Genomic DNA, 17,166 nt, shown 5'->3' on the forward strand with positions numbered 1-17,166 from the left:
TAAAGTGTAGGGAGTAGAGTGTAGGGAGTAGAGTGTAGAGTGTAGGGTATAGAGTGTAGAGTGTAGGGTGTAGGGTATAGAGTGTAGGGTATAGAGTGTAGGGTATAGAGTGTAGGGTGTAGAGTGTAGGGTGTAGAGTGTAGGGTGTAGAGTGTAGGGTATAGAGTGTAGGGTATAGAGTGTAGGGTGTAGAGTGTAGGGTGTAGAGTGTAGGGTATAGAGTGTAGGGAGTAGAGTGTAGGGTATAGAGTGTAGAGTGTAGGGTATAGAGTGTATAGTGTAGGCAGTAGAGTGTAGAGTGTAGGGTATAGAGTGTAGAGTGTAGGGTGTAGGGTATAGAGTGTAGGGTATAGAGTGTAGGGTGTAGAGTGTAGGGTATAGAGTGTAGAGTGTAGGGTATAGAGTGTAGGGTGTAGGGTATAGAGTGTGGCGTATAGGGTGTAGAGTGTAGGGTATAGAGTGTAGGGTGTAGGGTATAGAGTGTAGAGTGTAGGGTATAGAGTGTAGGGTATAGAGTGTAGGGTGTAGGGTGTAAGGTGTAGAGTGTAGGGTATAGAGTGTAGGGTATATACTGTAGGGTATAGAGTGTAGGCTATAGAGTGTAGGGTATAGAGTGTAGAGTGTAGGGTATAGAGTGTAGGGTATAGAGTGTAGGGTATAGAGTGTAGGGTATAGAGTGTAGGGTACAGGGTATAGAGTGTAGGGTGTAGAGTGTAGGGTGTAGAGTGTAGGGTATAGAGTGTAGGGTATAGAGTGTAGGGTGTAGGGTATAGAGTGTAGGGTATAGAGTGTAGGGTATAGAGTGTAGAGTGTAGAGTGTATGGTATAGAGTGTAGAGTGTAGTGTATAGAGTGTAGGGTATAGACTGTAGGGTATAGAGTGTGGCGTATAGAGTGTAGGGTATAGAGTGTAGAGTGTAGGGTATAGAGTGTACGGTATAGAGTGTAGGGTATAGAGTGTAGGGTATAGAGTGTAGGGTATAGAGTGTAGGGTGTAGGGTATAGACTGTAGGGTGTAGAGTGTAGGGAGTAGAGTGTAGGGTATAGAGTGTAGAGTGTAGGGTATAGAGTGCAGGGTATAGAGTGTAGGGTATAGAGTGTAAAGTGTAGGCTATAGAGTGTAGGGTATAGAGTGTAGAGTGTAGGGTATAGAGTGTAGGGTATAGAGTGTAGGGTATAGAGTGTAGGGTGTAGAGTGTAGGGTATAGAGTGCAGGTTGTAGAGTGTAGGGTATAGAGTGTAGGGTGTAGAGTGTAGGGTATAGAGTGTAGGGTATAGATTGTAGGATATAGAGTGTATCGTGTAGGGTATAGAGTGTATGCTATAGAGTGTATGGTGTAGAGTGTATGGTGTAGAGTGTAGGGTATAGAGTGTAGGGTATAGAGTGTAGGGTATAGAGTGTATGTTATAGAGTGTAGGGTATAGAGTGTAGAGTGTAGGGTATAGAGTTTAGAGTTTAGTGCATAGAGTGTAGGGTATAAAGTGTAGGGTATATAGTGAAGGGTATAGAGTGTAGGGTAAAGAGTGTAGAGTGTAGGGTACAGAGTGCAGGGTGTAGAGTGTAGGGTATAGAGTGTAGGGTGTAGAGTGTAGGCTGTAGAGTGTAGGGTATAGAGTGTAGGGTATAGAGTGTAGGGTGTAGGGATTAGAGTGTAGGGATTAGAGTGTAGGGTGTAGAGTGTAGGGTGTAGAGTGTAGGGTATAGAGTGTAGGGTATAGAGTGTAGGGTATAGAGTGTAGAGTGTAGGGTATAGAGTGTAGGGTATAGAATGTAGGGTATAGAGTGTAGGGTAAAGAGTGTAGAGTGTAGGGTACAGAGTGCAGGGTGTAGAGTGTAGGGTATAGAGTGTAGAGTGTAGGGTGTAGAGTGTAGGGTGTAGAGTGTAGGGTGTAGGGTATAGAGTGTAGGGTATAGAGTGTAGGGTATAGAGTGTAGGGTGTAGGGATTAGAGTGTAGGGATTAGAGTGTAGGGTGTAGAGTGTAGGGTGTAGAGTGTAGGGTATAGAGTGTAGGGTATAGAGTGTAGGGTATAGAGTGTAGAGTGTAGGATATAGAGTGTAGGGTATAGAGTAGAGTGTAGAGTGTAGGCTATAGAGTGTAGGCTATAGAGTGTAGGGTATAGAGTGTAGGGTATAGAGTGTAGGGTATAGAGTGTAGGGTATAGAGTGTAAGGTGTAGGGTATAGAGTGTAGGGTATAGAGTGCAGGTTGTAGAGTGTAGGGTATAGAGTGTAGGGTATAGAGAGTAGGGTATAAAGTGTAGAGTGTAGGGTATAGAGTGTATAGTGTAGGGTATAGAGTGTAGAGTGTAGGGTATATAGTGTATGCTATAGAGTGTATGGTGTAGAGTGTATGGTATAGAGTGTAGGGTATAGAGTGTAGAGTGTATGGTATAGAGTGTTTGGTATAGAGTGTAGGGTATAGAGTGTAGGGTATAGAGTGTAGAGTATAGAGTGTATGTTATAGAGTGTAGGGTATAGAGTGTAGAGTGTAGGGTATAGAGTTAAGAGTGTAGGGTATAGAGTGTAGGGTATAGAGTGTAAGGTATAGAGTGTAGGGTGTAGAGTGTAGGGTATAGAGTGTAGGGTATAGAGTGTATGGTATAGAGTGTATGGTATAGAGTGTAGGGTATAGAGTGTATGGTATAGAGTGTAGGGTATAGAGTGTAGAGTGTAGGGATTAGAGTGTAGGTTATAGAGTGTAGGGTATAGAGTGCAGGGTGTAGAGTGCAGGGTATAGAGTGTAGGATATAGAGTGTAGAGTGTAGGGTATAGAGTGTAGGGTATAGAGTGTAGAGTGTAGGATATAGAGTGTAGGGTATAGAGTGTAGGGAATAGAGTGTAGAGTGTAAGGTGTAGAGTGTAGGGTATAGAGTGTAGGGTATATACTGTAGGGTATAGAGTGTAGGCTATAGAGTGTAGGGTATAGAGTGTAGAGTGTAGGGTATAGAGTGTAGGGTATAGAGTGTAGAGTGTAGGGTATAGAGTGTATAGTGTAGGGTATAGAGTGTAGGGTAGAGAGTGTAGGGTATAGAGTGTAGGGTATAGAGTGTAGGGTATAGGGTATAGAGTGTAGGGTGTAGAGTGTAGGGTGTAGAGTGTAGGGTGTAGAGTGTAGGGTATAGAGTGTAGGGTATAGAGTGTAGGGTGTAGGGTATAGAGTGTAGGGTATAGAGTGTAGGGTATAGAGTGTAGCGTGTAGAGTGTATGGTATAGAGTGTAGAGTGTAGGGTATAGAGTGTAGGGTATAGACTGTAGGGTATAGAGTGTGGAGTATAGAGTGTAGGGTATAGAGTGTAGAGTGTAGGGTATAGAGTGTACGGTATGGAGTGTAGGGTATAGAGTGTAGGGTATAGAGTGTAGAGTGTAGGGTATAGAATGTAGTGTATAGAGTGAAGGGTATAGAGTGTAGGGAATAGAGTGTAGAGTGTAAGGTATAGAGAGTAGAGTGTAGGGTATAGACTGTAGGGTGTAGAGTGTAGGGAGTAGAGTGTAGGGTGTAGAGTGTAGGCTATAGAGTGTAGGGTATAGAGTGTAGAGTGTAGGGTATAGAGTGTAGGGTATAGAGTGTAGGGTATAGAGTGTAGAGTGTAGGGTATAGAGTGTAGGGTATAGATTGCAGGTTGTAGAGTGCAGGTTGAAGAGTGTAGGGTATAGAGTGTAGGGTATAGAGTGTAGGGTATAAAGTCTAGAGTGTAGGGTATAGAGTGTAGGGTGTAGAGTGTATGGTATAGAGTGTAGGGTATAGAGTGTAGGGTATAGAGTGTATGTTATAGAGTGTAGGGTATAGAGTGTAGAGTGTAGGGTATAGAGTTTAGAGTGTAGGGTATAGAGTGTAGGGTATAGAGTGTAGGGTATAGAGTGTAGGGTAAAGAGTGTAGAGTGTAGGGTACAGAGTGCAGGGTGTAGAGTATAGAGTGTAGAGTGTAGGGTATAGAGTGTAGAGTGTAGGGTGTAGGGTATAGAGTGTAGGGTATAGAGTGTAGGGTATAGAGTGTAGGGTGTAGAGTGTAGGGATTAGAGTGTAGGGTATAGAGTGTAGGGTATAGAGTGTAGGGTAAAGAGTGTAGAGTGTAGGGTACAGAGTGCAGAGTGTAGGGTATAGAGTGTAGGGTGTAGGGTGCAGAGTGTAGGGTATAGAGTGTAGAGTGTAGGGTGTAGAGTGTAGTGTGTAGGGTATAGAGTGTAGGGTATAGAGTGTAGGGTATAGAGTGTAGGGTATAGAGTGTAGGGTATAGAATGTAGGGTATAGGGTATAGAGTGTAGGGTGTAGAGTGTAGGGTGTAGAGTGTAGGGTATAGAGTGTAGGGTATAGAGTGTAGGGTGTAGGGTATAGAGTGTAGGGTATAGAGTGTAGGGTATAGAGTGTAGAGTGTAGATTGTATGGTATAGAGTGTAGAGTGTAGGGTATAGAGTGTAGGGTATAGACTGTAGGGTATAGAGTGTGGCGTATAGAGTGTAGGGTGTAGAGTGTAGAGTGTAGGGTATAGAGTGTACGGTATGGAGTGTAGGGTATAGAGTGTAGGGTATAGAGTGTAGAGTGTAGAGTGTAGGGTATAGAATGTAGGGTATAGAGTGTAGGGTATAGAGTGTAGGGAATAGAGTGTAGAGTGTAAGGTATAGAGTGTAGAGTGTAGGGTATAGACTGTAGGGTGTAGAGTGTAGGGAGTAGAGTGTAGGCTGTAGAGTGTAGGGTATAGAGTGTAGAGTGTAGGGTATAGAGTGTAGGGTATAGAGTGTAGGGTATAGAGTGTAGGGTATAGAGTGTAGAGTGTAGGGTATAGAGTGTAGGGTATAGATTGCAGGTTGTAGAGTGCAGGTTGAAGAGTGTAGGGTATAGAGTGTAGGGTATAGAGTGTAGGGTATAGAGTGTAGGGTATAGAGTGTAGGGTATAAAGTGTAGAGTGTAGGGTATAGAGTGTATAGTGTAGGGTATAGAGTGAAGGGTATAGAGTGTAGGGTATAGAGTGTAAAGTGTAGGGTATAGAGTGTATGCTATAGAGTGTATGGTGTAGAGTGTAGGGTATAAAGTGTAGAGTGTAGGGTATAGAGTGTATAGTGTAGGGTATAGAGTGTAGGGTATAGAGTGTAGGGTATAGAGTGTAAAGTGTAGGGTATAGAGTGTATGCTATAGAGTGTATGGTGTAGAGTGTATGGTATAGAGTGTAGGGTGTAGAGTGTATGGTATAGAGTGTAGGGTATAGAGTGTAGGGTATAGAGTGTATGTTATAGAGTGTAGGGTATGGAGTGTAGGGTATAGAGTTTAGAGTGTAGGGTATAGAGTGTAGGGTATAGAGTGTAGGGTAAAGAGTGTAGAGTGTAGGGTACAGAGTGCAGGGTGTAGAATATAGAGTGTAGAGTGTAGGGTGTAGAGTGTAGGGTGTAGAGTGTAGGGTGTAGAGAGTAGGGTGTAGGGTATAGAGTGTAGGGTATAGAGTGTAGAGTGTAGGGTATAGAGTGTAGGGTATAGAGTGTAGGGTATAGAGTGTAGAGTGTAGGGTATAGAGTGTAGGGTATAGATTGCAGGTTGTAGAGTGCAGGTTGAAGAGTGTAGGGTATAGAGTGTAGGGTATAGAGTGTAGGGTATAGAGTGTAGGGTATAGAGTGTATGGTATAAAGTGTAGAGTGTAGGGTATAGAGTGTATAGTGTAGGGTATAGAGTGTAGGGTATAGAGTGTATGCTATAGAGTGTATGGTGTAGAGCGTATGGTATAGAGTGTAGGGTGTAGAGTGTATGGTATAGAGTGTAGGGTATAGAGTGTAGGGTATAGAGTGTATGTTATAGAGTGTAGGGTATAGAGTGTAGAGTGTAGGGTATAGAGTTTAGAGTGTAGGGTATAGAGTGTAGGGTATAGAGTGTAGGGTATAGAGTGTAGGGTAAAGAGTGTAGAGTGTAGGGTACAGAGTGCAGGGTGTAGAGTATAGAGTGTAGAGTGTAGGGTGTAGAGTGTAGGGTGTAGAGTGTAGGGTATAGAGTGTAGAGTGTAGGGTGTAGAGTGTAGGGTGTAGGGTATAGAGTGTAGGGTATAGAGTGTAGGGTATAGAGTGTAGGGTATAGAGTGTAGGGTATAGGGTGTAGGGATTAGAGTGTAGGGATTAGAGTGTAGGAATTAGATTGTAGGGTGTAGAGTGTAGGGTATAGAGTGTAGGGTATAGAGTGTAGGGTATAGATTGTAGGGTGTAGAGTGTAGGGATTAGAGTGTAGGGTATAGAGTGTAGGGTATAGAGTGTAGGGTAAAGAGTGTAGAGTGTAGGGTACAGAGTGCAGGGTGTAGAGTGTAGGGTATAGAGTGTAGGGTGTAGGGTGCAGAGTGTAGGGTATAGAGTGTAGAGTGTAGGGTGTAGAGTGTAGGGTGTAGGGTATAGAGTGTAGGGTATAGAGTGTAGGGTATAGAGTGTAGGGTGTAGAGTGTAGGGTGTAGAGTGTAGGGTATAGAGTGTAGGGTGTAGGGTATAGAGTGTAGGGTATAGAGTGTAGGGTATAGAGTGTAGAGTGTAGGGTATAGAGTGTAGGGTATAGAGTGTAGAGTGTAGGGTTTAGAGTGTTGGGTGTAGAGTGCAGGGTGTAGAGTGCAGGGTATAGAGTGTAGGGTATAGAGTGTAGGGTATAAAGTGTAGAGTGTAGGGTATAGAGTGTATAGTGTAGGGTATAGAGTGTAGGGTATAGAGTGTAGGGTATAGAGTGTAGGGTATAGAGTGTAGGGTATAAAGTGTAGGGTATAGAGTGTAGGGTGTAGAGTGTAGGGTGTAGAGTGTAGAGTATAGGGTATAGAGTGTAGGGTATAGAGTGTAGGGTGTAGGGTATAGAGTGTAGGGTATAGAGTGTAGGGTATAGAGTGTAGAGTGTAGAGTGTATGGTATAGAGTGTAGGGTATAGAGTGTGGCGTATAGAGTGTAGGGTATAGAGTGTAGAGTGTAGGGTATAGAGTGTAGGGTATAGAGTGTAGGGTATAGAGTGTAGAGTGTAGGGTATAGAATGTAGGGTATAGAGTGTAGGGTATAGAGTGTAGGGAATAGAGTGTAGAGTGTAAGGTATAGAGTGTAGAGTGTAGGGTATAGACTGTAGGGTATAGGGAGTAGAGTGTAGGGTATAGAGTGTAGAGTGTAGGGTATAGAGTGCAGGGTATAGAGTGTAGGGTGTAGAGTGTAGGCTATAGAGTGTAGGGTATAGAGTGTAGAGTGTAGGGTATAGAGTGTAGGGTATAGAGTGTAGGGTATAGAGTGTAGGGTATAGAGTGTAGAGTGTAGGCTATAGAGTGTAGGGTATAGAGTGTAGAGTGTAGGGTATAGAGTGTAGGGTGTAGAGTGTAGGGTATAGAGTGTAGAGTGTAGAGTGTATGGTATAGAGTGTAGACTGTAGAGTAGAGAGTGTGGCGTATAGAGTGTAGGGTATAGAGTGTAGAGTGTAGGGTATAGAGTGTAGGGTATAGAGTGTAGAGTGTAAGGTGTAGAGTGTAGGGTATAGAGTGTAGGGTATAGAGTGTAGGGTATATACTGTAGGGTATAGAGTGTAGGCTATAGAGTGTAGGGTGTAGGGTATAGAGTGTAGGGTATAGAGTGTAGGGTATAGAGTGTAGGGTGTAGAGTGTAGGGTGTAGAGTGTAGGGTGTAGAGTGTAGGGTGTAGAGTGTAGGGTATAGAGTGTAGGGTATAGAGTGTAGGGTGTAGAGTGTAGGGTGTAGAGTGTAGGGTATAGAGTGTAGGGAGTAGAGTGTAGGGTATAGAGTGTAGAGTGTAGGGTATAGAGTGTATAGTGTAGGCAGTAGAGTGTAGAGTGTAGGGTATAGAGTGTAGAGTGTAGGGTGTAGGGTATAGAGTGTAGGGTATAGAGTGTAGGGTGTAGAGTGTAGGGTATAGAGTGTAGAGTGTAGGGTATAGAGTGTAGGGTGTAGGGTATAGAGTGTGGCGTATAGGGTGTAGAGTGTAGGGTATAGAGTGTAGGGTGTAGGGTATAGAGTGTAGAGTGTAGGGTATAGAGTGTAGGGTATAGAGTGTAGGGTATAGAGTGTAGGGTGTAAGGTGTAGAGTGTAGGGTATAGAGTGTAGGGTATATACTGTAGGGTATAGAGTGTAGGCTATAGAGTGTAGGGTATAGAGTGTAGAGTGTAGGGTATAGAGTGTAGGGTATAGAGTGTAGGGTATAGAGTGTAGGGTATAGAGTGTAGGGTACAGGGTATAGAGTGTAGGGTGTAGAGTGTAGGGTGTAGAGTGTAGGGTATAGAGTGTAGGGTATAGAGTGTAGGGTGTAGGGTATAGAGTGTAGGGTATAGAGTGTAGGGTATAGAGTGTAGAGTGTAGAGTGTATGGTATAGAGTGTAGAGTGTAGTGTATAGAGTGTAGGGTATAGACTGTAGGGTATAGAGTGTGGCGTATAGAGTGTAGGGTATAGAGTGTAGAGTGTAGGGTATAGAGTGTACGGTATAGAGTGTAGGGTATAGAGTGTAGGGTATAGAGTGTAGGGTGTAGGGTATAGACTGTAGGGTGTAGAGTGTAGGGAGTAGAGTGTAGGGTATAGAGTGTAGAGTGTAGGGTATAGAGTGCAGGCTATAGAGTGTAGGGTATAGAGTGTAAAGTGTAGGCTATAGAGTGTAGGGTATAGAGTGTAGAGTGTAGGGTATAGAGTGTAGGGTATAGAGTGTAGGGTGTAGAGTGTAGGGTATAGAGTGCAGGTTGTAGAGTGTAGGGTATAGAGTGTAGGGTGTAGAGTGTAGGGTATAGAGTGTAGGGTATAGATTGTAGGATATAGAGTGTATCGTGTAGGGTATAGAGTGTATGCTATAGAGTGTATGGTGTAGAGTGTATGGTGTAGAGTGTATGGTGTAGAGTGTAGGGTATAGAGTGTAGGGTATAGAGTGTAGGGTATAGAGTGTATGTTATAGAGTGTAGGGTATAGAGTGTAGAGTGTAGGGTATAGAGTTTAGAGTTTAGTGCATAGAGTGTAGGGTATAAAGTGTAGGGTATATAGTGAAGGGTATAGAGTGTAGGGTAAAGAGTGTAGAGTGTAGGGTACAGAGTGCAGGGTGTAGAGTGTAGGGTATAGAGTGTAGGGTGTAGAGTGTAGGCTGTAGAGTGTAGGGTATAGAGTGTAGGGTATAGAGTGTAGGGTGTAGGGATTAGAGTGTAGGGATTAGAGTGTAGGGTGTAGAGTGTAGGGTGTAGAGTGTAGGGTATAGAGTGTAGGGTATAGAGTGTAGGGTATAGAGTGTAGAGTGTAGGGTATAGAGTGTAGGGTATAGAATGTAGGGTATAGAGTGTAGGGTAAAGAGTGTAGAGTGTAGGGTACAGAGTGCAGGGTGTAGAGTGTAGGGTATAGAGTGTAGAGTGTAGGGTGTAGAGTGTAGGGTGTAGAGTGTAGGGTGTAGGGTATAGAGTGTAGGGTATAGAGTGTAGGGTATAGAGTGTAGGGTGTAGGGATTAGAGTGTAGGGATTAGAGTGTAGGGTGTAGAGTGTAGGGTGTAGAGTGTAGGGTATAGAGTGTAGGGTATAGAGTGTAGGGTATAGAGTGTAGAGTGTAGGATATAGAGTGTAGGGTATAGAGTAGAGTGTAGAGTGTAGGCTATAGAGTGTAGGCTATAGAGTGTAGGGTATAGAGTGTAGGGTATAGAGTGTAGGGTATAGAGTGTAGGGTATAGAGTGTAAGGTGTAGGGTATAGAGTGTAGGGTATAGAGTGCAGGTTGTAGAGTGTAGGGTATAGAGTGTAGGGTATAGAGAGTAGGGTATAAAGTGTAGAGTGTAGGGTATAGAGTGTATAGTGTAGGGTATAGAGTGTAGAGTGTAGGGTATATAGTGTATGCTATAGAGTGTATGGTGTAGAGTGTATGGTATAGAGTGTAGGGTATAGAGTGTAGAGTGTATGGTATAGAGTGTTTGGTATAGAGTGTAGGGTATAGAGTGTAGGGTATGGAGTGTAGAGTATAGAGTGTATGTTATAGAGTGTAGGGTATAGAGTGTAGAGTGTAGGGTATAGAGTTAAGAGTGTAGGGTATAGAGTGTAGGGTATAGAGTGTAAGGTATAGAGTGTAGGGTGTAGAGTGTAGGGTATAGAGTGTAGGGTATAGAGTGTATGGTATAGAGTGTATGGTATAGAGTGTAGGGTATAGAGTGTATGGTATAGAGTGTAGGGTATAGAGTGTAGAGTGTAGGGATTAGAGTGTAGGTTATAGAGTGTAGGGTATAGAGTGCAGGGTGTAGAGTGCAGGGTATAGAGTGTAGGATATAGAGTGTAGAGTGTAGGGTATAGAGTGTAGGGTATAGAGTGTAGAGTGTAGGGTATAGAGTGTAGGGTATAGAGTGTAGGGAATAGAGTGTAGAGTGTAAGGTGTAGAGTGTAGGGTATAGAGTGTAGGGAATAGAGTGTAGAGTGTAAGGTGTAGAGTGTAGGGTATAGAGTGTAGGGTATATACTGCAGGGTATAGAGTGTAGGCTATAGAGTGTAGGGTATAGAGTGTAGAGTGTAGGGTATAGAGTGTAGGGTATAGAGTGTAGAGTGTAGGGTATAGAGTGTATAGTGTAGGGTATAGAGTGTAGGGTAGAGAGTGTAGGGTATAGAGTGTAGGGTATAGAGTGTAGGGTATAGGGTATAGAGTGTAGGGTATAGGGTATAGAGTGTAGGGTGTAGAGTGTAGGGTGTAGAGTGTAGGGTATAGAGTGTAGGGTATAGAGTGTAGGGTGTAGGGTATAGAGTGTAGGGTATAGAGTGTAGGGTATAGAGTGTAGCGTGTAGAGTGTATGGTATAGAGTGTAGAGTGTAGGGTATAGAGTGTAGGGTATAGACTGTAGGGTATAGAGTGTGGCGTATAGAGTGTAGGGTATAGAGTGTAGAGTGTAGGGTATAGAGTGTACGGTATGGAGTGTAGGGTATAGAGTGTAGGGTATAGAGTGTAGGGTATAGAGTGTAGAGTGTAGGGTATAGAATGTAGTGTATAGAGTGAAGGGTATAGAGTGTAGGGAATAGAGTGTAGAGTGTAAGGTATAGAGAGTAGAGTGTAGGGTATAGACTGTAGGGTGTAGAGTGTAGGGAGTAGAGTGTAGGGTGTAGAGTGTAGGCTATAGAGTGTAGGGTATAGAGTGTAGAGTGTAGGGTATAGAGTGTAGGGTATAGAGTGTAGGGTATAGAGTGTAGGGTATAGAGTGTAGAGTGTAGGGTATAGAGTGTAGGGTATAGATTGCAGGTTGTAGAGTGCAGGTTGAAGAGTGTAGGGTATAGAGTGTAGGGTATAGAGTGTAGGGTATAAAGTCTAGAGTGTAGGGTATAGAGTGTAGGGTGTAGAGTGTATGGTATAGAGTGTAGGGTATAGAGTGTAGGGTATAGAGTGTATGTTATAGAGTGTAGGGTATAGAGTGTAGAGTGTAGGGTATAGAGTTTAGAGTGTAGGGTATAGAGTGTAGGGTATAGAGTGTAGGGTATAGAGTGTAGGGTAAAGAGTGTAGAGTGTAGGGTACAGAGTGCAGGGTGTAGAGTATAGAGTGTAGAGTGTAGGGTATAGAGTGTAGAGTGTAGGGTGTAGGGTATAGAGTGTAGGGTATAGAGTGTAGGGTATAGAGTGTAGGGTGTAGAGTGTAGGGATTAGAGTGTAGTGTATAGAGTGTAGGGTATAGAGTGTAGGGTAAAGAGTGTAGAGTGTAGGGTACAGAGTGCAGAGTGTAGGGTATAGAGTGTAGGGTGTAGGGTGCAGAGTGTAGGGTATAGAGTGTAGAGTGTAGGGTGTAGAGTGTAGTGTGTAGGGTATAGAGTGTAGGGTATAGAGTGTAGGGTATAGAGTGTAGGGTATAGAGTGTAGGGTATAGAATGTAGGGTATAGGGTATAGAGTGTAGGGTGTAGAGTGTAGGGTGTAGAGTGTAGGGTATAGAGTGTAGGGTATAGAGTGTAGGGTGTAGGGTATAGAGTGTAGGGTATAGAGTGTAGGGTATAGAGTGTAGAGTGTAGATTGTATGGTATAGAGTGTAGAGTGTAGGGTATAGAGTGTAGGGTATAGACTGTAGGGTATAGAGTGTGGCGTATAGAGTGTAGGGTATAGAGTGTAGAGTGTAGGGTATAGAGTGTACGGTATGGAGTGTAGGGTATAGAGTGTAGGGTATAGAGTGTAGAGTGTAGGGTATAGAATGTAGTGTATAGAGTGAAGGGTATAGAGTGTAGGGAATAGAGTGTAGAGTGTAAGGTATAGAGAGTAGAGTGTAGGGTATAGACTGTAGGGTGTAGAGTGTAGGGAGTAGAGTGTAGGGTGTAGAGTGTAGGCTATAGAGTGTAGGGTATAGAGTGTAGAGTGTAGGGTATAGAGTGTAGGGTATAGAGTGTAGGGTATAGAGTGTAGAGTGTAGGGTATAGAGTGTAGGGTATAGATTGCAGGTTGTAGAGTGCAGGTTGAAGAGTGTAGGGTATAGAGTGTAGGGTATAGAGTGTAGGGTATAAAGTCTAGAGTGTAGGGTATAGAGTGTAGGGTGTAGAGTGTATGGTATAGAGTGTAGGGTATAGAGTGTAGGGTATAGAGTGTATGTTATAGAGTGTAGGGTATAGAGTGTAGAGTGTAGGGTATAGAGTTTAGAGTGTAGGGTATAGAGTGTAGGGTATAGAGTGTAGGGTATAGAGTGTAGGGTAAAGAGTGTAGAGTGTAGGGTACAGAGTGCAGGGTGTAGAGTATAGAGTGTAGAGTGTAGGGTATAGAGTGTAGAGTGTAGGGTGTAGGGTATAGAGTGTAGGGTATAGAGTGTAGGGTATAGAGTGTAGGGTGTAGAGTGTAGGGATTAGAGTGTAGGGTATAGAGTGTAGGGTATAGAGTGTAGGGTAAAGAGTGTAGAGTGTAGGGTACAGAGTGCAGAGTGTAGGGTATAGAGTGTAGGGTGTAGGGTGCAGAGTGTAGGGTATAGAGTGTAGAGTGTAGGGTGTAGAGTGTAGTGTGTAGGGTATAGAGTGTAGGGTATAGAGTGTAGGGTATAGAGTGTAGGGTATAGAATGTAGGGTATAGGGTATAGAGTGTAGGGTGTAGAGTGTAGGGTGTAGAGTGTAGGGTATAGAGTGTAGGGTATAGAGTGTAGGGTGTAGGGTATAGAGTGTAGGGTATAGAGTGTAGGGTATAGAGTGTAGAGTGTAGATTGTATGGTATAGAGTGTAGAGTGTAGGGTATAGAGTGTAGGGTATAGACTGTAGGGTATAGAGTGTGGCGTATAGAGTGTAGGGTGTAGAGTGTAGAGTGTAGGGTATAGAGTGTACGGTATGGAGTGTAGGGTATAGAGTGTAGGGTATAGAGTGTAGAGTGTAGGGTATAGAATGTAGGGTATAGAGTGTAGGGTATAGAGTGTAGGGAATAGAGTGTAGAGTGTAAGGTATAGAGTGTAGAGTGTAGGGTATAGACTGTAGGGTGTAGAGTGTAGGGAGTAGAGTGTAGGGTGTAGAGTGTAGGCTATAGAGTGTAGGGTATAGAGTGTAGAGTGTAGGGTATAGAGTGTAGGGTATAGAGTGTAGGGTATAGAGTGTAGAGTGTAGGGTATAGAGTGTAGGGTATAGATTGCAGGTTGTAGAGTGCAGGTTGAAGAGTGTAGGGTATAGAGTGTAGGGTATAGAGTGTAGGGTATAGAGTGTAGGGTATAGAGTGTAGGGTATAAAGTGTAGAGTGTAGGGTATAGAGTGTATAGTGTAGGGTATAGAGTGTAGGGTATAGAGTGTAGGGTATAGAGTGTAAAGTGTAGGGTATAGAGTGTATGCTATAGAGTGTATGGTGTAGAGTGTAGGGTATAAAGTGTAGAGTGTAGGGTATAGAGTGTATAGTGTAGGGTATAGAGTGTAGGGTATAGAGTGTAAAGTGTAGGGTATAGAGTGTATGCTATAGAGTGTATGGTGTAGAGTGTATGGTATAGAGTGTAGGGTGTAGAGTGTATGGTATAGAGTGTAGGGTATAGAGTGTAGGGTATAGAGTGTATGTTATAGAGTGTAGGGTATGGAGTGTAGGGTATAGAGTTTAGAGTGTAGGGTATAGAGTGTAGGGTATAGAGTGTAGGGTAAAGAGTGTAGAGTGTAGGGTACAGAGTGCAGGGTGTAGAATATAGAGTGTAGAGTGTAGGGTGTAGAGTGTAGGGTGTAGAGTGTAGGGTATAGAGTGTAGAGTGTAGGGTGTAGAGAGTAGGGTGTAGGGTATAGAGTGTAGGGTATAGAGTGTAGAGTGTAGGGTATAGAGTGTAGGGTATAGAGTGTAGGGTATAGAGTGTAGGGTATAGAGTGTAGGGTATAGATTGCAGGTTGTAGAGTGCAGGTTGAAGAGTGTAGGGTATAGAGTGTAGGGTATAGAGTGTAGGGTATAGAGTGTAGGGTATAGAGTGTATGGTATAAAGTGTAGAGTGTAGGGTATAGAGTGTATAGTGTAGGGTATAGAGTGTAGGGTATAGAGTGTATGCTATAGAGTGTATGGTGTAGAGCGTATGGTATAGAGTGTAGGGTGTAGAGTGTATGGTATAGAGTGTAGGGTATAGAGTGTAGGGTATAGAGTGTATGGTATAGAGTTTAGAGTGTAGGGTATAGAGTGTAGGGTATAGAGTGTAGGGTATAGAGTGTAGGGTAAAGAGTGTAGAGTGTAGGGTACAGAGTGCAGGGTGTAGAGTATAGAGTGTAGAGTGTAGGGTGTAGAGTGTAGGGTGTAGAGTGTAGGGTATAGAGTGTAGAGTGTAGGGTGTAGAGTGTAGGGTGTAGGGTATAGAGTGTAGGGTATAGAGTGTAGGGTATAGAGTGTAGGGTATAGGGTGTAGGGATTAGAGTGTAGGGATTAGAGTGTAGGAATTAGATTGTAGGGTGTAGAGTGTAGGGTATAGAGTGTAGGGTATAGAGTGTAGGGTATAGATTGTAGGGTGTAGAGTGTAGGGATTAGAGTGTAGGGTATAGAGTGTAGGGTATAGAGTGTAGGGTAAAGAGTGTAGAGTGTAGGGTACAGAGTGCAGGGTGTAGAGTGTAGGGTATAGAGTGTAGGGTGTAGGGTGCAGAGTGTAGGGTATAGAGTGTAGAGTGTAGGGTGTAGAGTGTAGGGTGTAGGGTATAGAGTGTAGGGTATAGAGTGTAGGGTATAGAGTGTAGGGTGTAGAGTGTAGGGTGTAGAGTGTAGGGTATAGAGTGTAGGGTGTAGGGTATAGAGTGTAGGGTATAGAGTGTAGGGTATAGAGTGTAGAGTGTAGGGTATAGAGTGTAGGGTATAGAGTGTAGAGTGTAGGGTTTAGAGTGTTGGGTGTAGAGTGCAGGGTGTAGAGTGCAGGGTATAGAGTGTAGGGTATAGAGTGTAGGGTATAAAGTGTAGAGTGTAGGGTATAGAGTGTATAGTGTAGGGTATAGAGTGTAGGGTATAGAGTGTAGGGTATAGAGTGTAGGGTATAAAGTGTAGGGTATAGAGTGTAGGGTGTAGAGTGTAGGGTGTAGAGTGTAGAGTATAGGGTATAGAGTGTAGGGTATAGAGTGTAGGGTGTAGGGTATAGAGTGTAGGGTATAGAGTGTAGGGTATAGAGTGTAGAGTGTAGAGTGTATGGTATAGAGTGTAGGGTATAGAGTGTGGCGTATAGAGTGTAGGGTATAGAGTGTAGAGTGTAGGGTATAGAGTGTAGGGTATAGAGTGTAGGGTATAGAGTGTAGAGTGTAGGGTATAGAATGTAGGGTATAGAGTGTAGGGTATAGAGTGTAGGGAATAGAGTGTAGAGTGTAAGGTATAGAGTGTAGAGTGTAGGGTATAGACTGTAGGGTATAGGGAGTAGAGTGTAGGGTATAGAGTGTAGAGTGTAGGGTATAGAGTGCAGGGTATAGAGTGTAGGGTGTAGAGTGTAGGCTATAGAGTGTAGGGTATAGAGTGTAGAGTGTAGGGTATAGAGTGTAGGGTATAGAGTGTAGGGTATAGAGTGTAGGGTATAGAGTGTAGAGTGTAGAGTGTAGGCTATAGAGTGTAGGGTATAGAGTGTAGAGTGTAGGGTATAGAGTGTAGGGTGTAGAGTGTAGGGTATAGAGTGTAGAGTGTAGAGTGTATGGTATAGAGTGTAGACTGTAGAGTAGAGAGTGTGGCGTATAGAGTGTAGGGTATAGAGTGTAGAGTGTAGGGTATAGAGTGTAGGGTATAGAGTGTAGAGTGTAAGGTGTAGAGTGTAGGGTATAGAGTGTAGGGTATAGAGTGTAGGGTATATACTGTAGGGTATAGAGTGTAGGCTATAGAGTGTAGGGTGTAGGGTATAGAGTGTAGGGTATAGAGTGTAGGGTATAGAGTGTAGGGTGTAGGGATTAGAGTGTAGGGATTAGAGTGTAGGGATTAGAGAGTAGGGTGTAGAGTGTAGGGTGTAGAGTGTAGGGTATAGAGTGTAGGGTATAGAGTGTAGAGTGTAGGGATTAGAGTGTAAGGTATAGAGTGTAGAGTGTAGGGTATATAGTGTAGGGATTAGAGAGTTGATTGTAGAGTGTAGGGTATAGAGTGTATGTTATAGAGTGTAGTGTATAGAGTGTATGTTATAGAGTGTAGGGTATAGAGTGTAGAGTGTAGGGTATAGAGTTTAGAGTGTAGGGTATAGAGTGTAGGGTATAGAGTGTAGGGTAAAGAGTGTAGAGTGTAGGGTACAGAATGTAGGGTATAGAGTGTAGGGTGTAGAGTGTAGGGTATAGAGTGCAGGTTGAAGAGTGTAGGGTATAGAGTGTAGAGTGTAGGGTATAGAGTGTATAGTGTAGGGTATAGAGTGTAGGGTATAGAGTGTATCGTGTAGGGTATAGAGTGTATGCTATAGAGTGTATGGTGTAGAGTGTATGGTGTAGAGTGTATGGTGTAGAGTGTATGGTGTAGAGTGTATGGTATAGAGTGTAGGGTATAGAGTGTAGGGTATAGAGTTTAGAGTGTAGGGTATAGAGTGTAGGATATAGAGTGTAAGGTATAGAGTGTAGGGTATAGATTGCAGGTTGTAGAGTGCAGGTTGTAGAGTGTAGGATATAGAGTGTAGGGTATAGAGTGTAGGGTATAGAGTGTAGGGTATAAAGTGTAGAGTGTAGGGTATAGAGTGTATAGTGTAGGGTATAGAGTGTAGGGCATAGAGTGTATAGTGTAGGGTATAGAGTGTATGCTATAGAGTGTATGGTGTAGAGTGTATGGTATAGAGTGTAGGGTGTAGAGTGTATGGTATAGAGTGTGAGGTGTAGAGTGTAGGGTATAGAGTGTAGGGTATAGAGT

This window comes from Ranitomeya imitator, chromosome 4 (assembly GCF_032444005.1).
Source record: "Ranitomeya imitator isolate aRanImi1 chromosome 4, aRanImi1.pri, whole genome shotgun sequence".
Taxonomy (NCBI): Eukaryota; Metazoa; Chordata; class Amphibia; order Anura; family Dendrobatidae; genus Ranitomeya; species Ranitomeya imitator.